Here is a 6,225-nt window from a genome sequence, read left to right as displayed (position 1 = left end):
TCAGAGCCCGGCTCCCCGCGCTCCGCCTACTCTTCGGACGACAGCGGCTGCGAGGGCGCACTCAGCCCCGCGGAGCGCGAGCTGCTCGACTTCTCCAGCTGGTTGGGGGGCTACTGAGCGCCCCGCGCCGCGAGGTAAACCCAGGGCAACGGGGGAGAGGGAGTGGGGGAGGTCGGGGAGGCCCGGGAGGCCGGGCGCCGTGGAATGGAGAGGCCTCACCGCTCACACCCTAACAGCCCGCGGAACCGAGCGCCAGGCCCGGGGATGGCTTTGATTTCGCTCACTGTTCATTTTCCCCAAACTTTTTCAAGCCTGTGCAAGACCAGCGTTTGTTTGTCCGGGGTTGCAAAACTTCCTCTCGCCGCTCCGCCGCCGAAGAGGGAGGGGGCAGACGGGGGAGGGGGCCGGCCCTGGGGCGGGTGAGGCCCCGAATGCAAGCGGATTCCGGGGCAGATTAGGGTGCTGGGAGGCGGGGTGACTTTGCATGGCAAATCGCGCGCCCGGCCCGGTGCAGAAATGAGTCCGCGGGTGCGGAGCCCTGACTCACTGCGGCTCCGAGCGCCGCCCCGCCCCCCGCCCTGGCTCGGGCCGCAGACCAGAGCAGAGGCACCCACGGACTCGAGTTCCAAAATCAGCCAAGCAAACGAAACCGCCGCCTTCGCTTGTCGGGGAGGGGGTGGGGACAGGGCCGGATCCCGCAGTAACGCGCGCCCCTGTCCCCCTTCCCATCCAGCAGCCCAGCCCTGGACGCCTAGCGACGTCCGCGCTCAGCACCTGGGAGCCAGCACGGTGGACCGCCCGCGCCTCGCTCTCTGCCGTCCCGCGAGCCAAGCCACCACCCAGCCAGGACCCCCGCCGACGCTCCCCTGGGCGTCCAACCTGACTACGTACCAATGTGGAAATGGGTTCCGCCCAACACGGCCCGACCACCTCACCCCAGAGGCTCTCCACGGAGACCGGACGGGGCTGGGGCACTGACCCCCCGAGGTTTTCCTGACGGGAGAGATTTAACGGCACAGAGTATCTGCTTTTTGTACCTGAACTTGAACTGCCCAGGGACACTGGCAATATGAAGACTTATTTTTGTGCAAAGACTCGTTAACTTGGAACATGATAAAGATGGTCTCTCCCTGTCCAGCCGCCAGTACCTGGACTTTTCCAGCCTGGCCTAGATCTGGCCGTGGCAGCCTTTGAGGGACAGGGTCCCTGGCTGGGGTCCCTAAGCAGCAGTGGGCTGACCTGGGTGGGGTTGGGGGGGGCTGTGCTGGGAAACCTGTTTTAGGGAAAATGGACTATGAATAAACCAGTGCTGTGTATCAGCGTGTTGGGGTGCCCTCTCCAGACCCTCAGGCCCCCCCTTTCCCCAGTGAGGACACGGGTGGGAGGGAGTGGCCCAGACTCAAGACCCTGCAGGCCTAGTCCCTGTGGTCATTTCTCCCTAGCTCCATCCCAGGCCTGGTCCCTGGGGTCACCTGTAGAGTGAGCCTCGGGGAGCCTGAGGTCTGAGAGGCCAGCTCGGCTCCCACTATGCCAAAGAAAGTCCGGCACCTTGTGAGGCAGGGGCTTCTGGCAGGTATGGGCGGGTGGGGGCCGGGGGGGGAGGGGTCCAGGCCAGGTGACTCTACAGCTGGGAAGTGGAGGTCTAGATGCTGCTGACCAACGCAGGTGTCTGGCCCGAAGCGATCTGGCGTGAGCAGCCTGCCCTCTGCCTCGGGGTCCAGACTGGGTGCGGGTCGCCACTGCCTGCCAAGGACGGAGTGACCGCGGGGAAGTTGCTTGACCTGCAGAGAGGGGTGATGGCAGAGCCGCCCTATCGGGTTGTGGAGGAACTTAGGGGAGGTGCCTGGCAGTGTCTGGCCCCTGGTCCTCAGCCCCGAGATACTGCGCCTGTGGCCCCAGCCCAGACGTGCTGTTCAGGCCACAGGGGCCTGGGTGGCAGCAGCGAGTCCCTGACCGCCTCTGTTCCCGAGTGGGTGCTTGGGTGCCGTGAGAGCTGCCCTGGACGGGAGCGAGGCAGGCCCCCTCCCCCGGGCTTGCCCGGCTCAGACGGCCTCCTGGAGATTACTCAGCTCTACCTTTGACCCGGCCTCGGCACCTTTGAAGTCTAGCGGTGCCCAAAGCTGTCTTTTATTGCAGGGTGGGGGCGGGGTTGATGGGGATCCCCCAGGCTGTTTTAAGGTGCTGAACGCACCCCTTCATAGGGAGTGGTTGGGTCGGAGCCGTTGGTGAGAGCAGATGGCTCCAGGGTTACCATGGCGATGGGGTCCTGGGTCTGACGAGGCTCAGATGTGGCTGGGGTCGGCTGACCAGGGGTGGCTTGGGGCTGCAGGGCTGAGTGGAGCAGTCTCCCAGGGACAGAAGGGAGCACGTTGCATGGCCACCCAGCAAGGGACCCACACCCCTGTCAGTGACCTCACCAAGCCACAGGACATGGGCTCTCTTGTGACTCCTGGCCTTGGCTCCGGGGAAGGGCGTGGACACGGGCTGGAGGTGGGCGGATGGGAGCACGCCGGGTCTGGGGGAGGAAACCTCCCGTCCTGGGCGCTGGCTGGCGAGCTGTGAATGGAAGTCCGTGGGTGCCCAGCACTGCCTTCTTACAGAATATTCCAAACACACGCAAAAGCCGAAGCCTTTCTGGGGACACGGAGCCCGATGCACGAGCAGTGTCCACGCGCCAGTTGCGAGGCTGGCCATTGGGGAACCCCCGGCCGGAGACGCCTCAGAGAAGCCCCGTTACCGATGTCAAGGAGCGTGGGGGGTGCAGCCACTCCCACCCCGCGTGGCTTCGAAGTGTCCCTGCCACCACCTCGCTTTGCCTGTGAATTCTCCGTGTGTGCCTCCAGAGGAACCCCACACCGCCGTCCCCCAAGTGAACGCAGTCCCCTCCCTTCATCGAGTACCCGGCCCGAGGCATGGCCCTCAGGTCATCTCGGGGTTTGCACGGCGGATTTCGCAGGGAGCGCCTGGCCAGGGCCCCGCGCTTTGGTACTGAAGAAATGGGGAGTCGTTTGCTCTCCGGCCCCCCACTCCCTGGGGTTGCCGACGCCCCCCCCAGGTGTTATGAATCGCGTGTCTGTGCCTGTGTTTTCTGTAAGTGGGGGGCGGGGGCCAGAAGCAGACGTGCGGTCAGGTCCTGGCTTGGTTTTGGTTGCCTCGTTTCAGAGGCTGCGTCCCATCAGGAAACAGCAACGAGCTGTCCAAGGGGGAGAGGGCTGTGGCCGGTGGTCAGCCAGGACAACGGGCACGTCCCCCGGGCCTGCTCAGCACCCTTAGGAGATGGCCCCGCTCCCCCCACCCCACCCCACCAGTGTCACTGATGGAGGCCAAGCACAGCCCCACTGTACAGAACTAGAAATGGCAGCTCCCGGAGAGCTCCGAAGTCCCAAGCTCGGCGGCAGTGGTGGGATCGGGGCCTCAAGCCAGGGACGGCTTCATTCCTAAGTCCTTGCAGTGTGACCCTTCCAGAGGGCGGGGCCGCCTGGAGCCTGTCCTGGGGGGACACCGGGCAAGTTCCTGTTCTGGATCAACAGGCCCAGATAGGTCCCCACCCGTCCCAGTGTCCTGCGGCTCTGCCGGGGTTGGGGGGAGGGGGCCGTGGTCCAGGCCTTGCCCCCGCATGCAAGTCGATTCTGGACGGAAGGTGACCAGGGGCTGGAGAGCAGAGTTCTGGCAGGAAGCCCTGGGAACCCCGACCCACGGGATGGGGGCACGGCGCTCCTGGCCTTGGGTAAGCCTGGCTGGGGCCGGGTCTATACCGAAGTGACCCTACAAAGTGAGACCCGGCAGACTCTGGGTCGGGCACAGCTGGGGGAGCACGGGGTCCAGAGCTCTGGGGAGCACTCGGGGGTGCTTCGTTTTTGTCTGTTTGTGACAGGAGTCGCCCCATGGAGGTGGCTCTGCCATCCTGGAGGGTCTCTGTGGCCAAAACTTGCCCACTTTGTCCCGACCATGTCAGAAAATAGCCGTGTCCCCCTAGGCCGTCCACATGGAGGGCTCTCAGATACAGTCTGCTCCGAGGACAGAGGTCCACGCACCCAGGCTTCCCTCAGGTGGCCCGCCCGGGTCCTATGCCCATTCATTCCGACCCCTTCACTGGGCATCTTTGTGCCAGGCACTCGGGGTACACCGCTGTGCCTGGGGGAAACCCTGCCTCACAGAGCCCACGCACTGATGAAGGACACACACAAGCAGCAGCCCTGGCCACTGATGGGCACACTGGGTCCCAGGCCACCAGCGGCAGTCCTGGGTCGGGCAGACCGAGCCCGGTCAAAGCCGAGCTGGAAATGGTTCTTGCCTGTTCCAGCCTCGGGAGGAACCCGCCCAGGAGGAGGAGGTCTCGGGACAGCTGGGACTGTTCATTCTGGCTTCAAATTCGGGGAGGGGGCCCTGGCAGCCCGCCTGTCGGTCTGCCTCTGAAGCCTCTAGGGTCTCCGAACATTCTGGGAAAACAAATAAAAAGGGTCGTTTCCGGGCTTGGGGCAAAATGAAAACACAGCGCCCTCGTTCAGAAATTGGGGGAACGGTGAGGCGTGAGCGGCGACAAAGAGCTTTTCCTTGTGTCCTGGTCTCCGTCTCGACCTGGTGTTTCCTACTTGCTATGTAATGTCGTTCTAGGAAAAATTAACAGCTTAGATGGTTGGCATGAGTTTTAGCGCCTGTCTCCCTACGGAGCAGGGCCAGCCGGTCGCCGACACGGCGTCCCCAAAACGACACCACTGGCCGCTGCCCGACCGGAGGAGACGCCGCACGGAAACCGTGTCGCTGGTTTCTGCTGGTTCGGTTTTTCTCGCCTCGAGGCGCACGGTCCCCCTTCGCCCTGTCCCTTCGGCGGCCGTCACAGGAAGGACGGCAGGGTCCACGCGCGTTCCGTGCTTCTGCGTTTCCAGCCAGTCCGGGTCTCCGTGAACGTGGCCGTGGCCTGAGGGCCCTGTCCTGCCCTGCTTCCCTGTCCTGCGCTGGCCCCTCCGTGCTTTGGGTCTCGCTGGCCTGCCTCAGTGGGGTCCACGCCGTCGAAGGTAGAAGTAAGAATTTCGAGACGGCCTTCAACCGCGCGTGTCCGCCCATCGCCCACGCCCGTGGGCCGGTCCTCGTCCTGTCCCTAGAGCGGGGGACGGGAGCGCCATCTGGAGAGGTGGCGGGCACCTGATCCCCGCCCCACCGAAGGGACAGAGGCGAGCACGCCCCGCTCAGCCCCAGGAGGGACGGGCACGCAGTGTGCTCACGCTCCCTCCTCGTGGAGGCTGTGGGCGGCCAGCGTCACCGCAGCCTCAGAGCCCCTTGGCTAGGGCTGGACCCAAGGACCTGCCTCTACTGCTGCTGCAGTGTGTGTGTGTCTGTGGTGGGGGCGCATCCAGGCTGGGGAGGGGCCACGAAGACTCCTGCTCAGTGACACCCACTCTCGTGTCCTCACTGTAAAGTGGGGGAGATGTTGCGTGTGGCCTATAGGGCTCAGGGGGAAGGCCATAAGGTGGGCTGCTCCCCTGAAGCCAGCAGGTTGCAGGCACTGGACCACACACACCTTCCCGGCCCTGTCCTGCCCTGCTTCCCTCCGGGTGTCCTGAACCCCCATGGGATGGGACCGGGGAGGGGGCTGGCCACACTGCTGACAGAGGGTGGGGAGGGCAGGAGGGGGCCCCCACTGGACACTGCGGAGGGGGTGGGCAGAGCCCTCCTGCTGGGTGTGAGGGGAAGGGGTCCCACAGGAGGAGGCTCCTGACCCTTTTCCCAGCAGTAAAGGTCGGGGGTGGCTTTCTGTGGTGGGGGGCTGCACCAGTGTGGGTGGGTGACGTGCGTGGCCACAGCCTCGGTCTTTACTCCCAGGTGACCTCTGGATGCAGTCATCCTGAGCCTGTGGGCTGTGAGTGAGTCCTGAGCTCTTAGGGAATTATGGGGGGACAGGTCCCCCATGGAATCCAGCCCCCTCTGAGGGGTGTCGCCCCCACATTCAGGCCCAGGGAGGCTCAGTGGCTGGCCTGAGGTCCACAGGTACCAGAGCTGTGCAGAGGGCAGAGCCACCAGCTGAGACGCCATCACGCCTTCCTTCATGCCTCCCTCGGGCCCCCACACCTGCCCGGAGGGGCCTGTCACCGCTGTTTCTGGCTGGGAGTGGTCGGTCTCGTCAGCAGTGAGTGACTGAGGGAGGAGCCAGGATGCCGGCTCAGGTCATGGGACACCCGGCCTGCACATGGGTGGGGCATGGGGAGGTGCAGGGGTCTGGAGCGGGGG

At 64.9% G+C, this 6,225-nt stretch overlaps 1 long non-coding RNA gene across 1 annotated transcript; it reads left to right on the top strand.

Annotated features, from left to right (window-relative positions):
* On the top strand, positions 1–1,316 carry LOC112479235. Its single transcript, XR_003046130.1, has 2 exons — positions 1–134; positions 734–1,316. It is a non-coding gene; the product is annotated as an uncharacterized LOC112479235 (long non-coding RNA).
* The last annotated feature ends 4,909 nt before the right edge of the window (positions 1,317–6,225 follow it).

Source organism: Pteropus alecto, unplaced genomic scaffold (genome assembly GCF_000325575.1).
Source record: "Pteropus alecto unplaced genomic scaffold, ASM32557v1 scaffold43, whole genome shotgun sequence".
NCBI lineage: Eukaryota > Metazoa > Chordata > Mammalia > Chiroptera > Pteropodidae > Pteropus > Pteropus alecto.
This window is presented reverse-complemented; position numbering and strand designations above follow the sequence as displayed.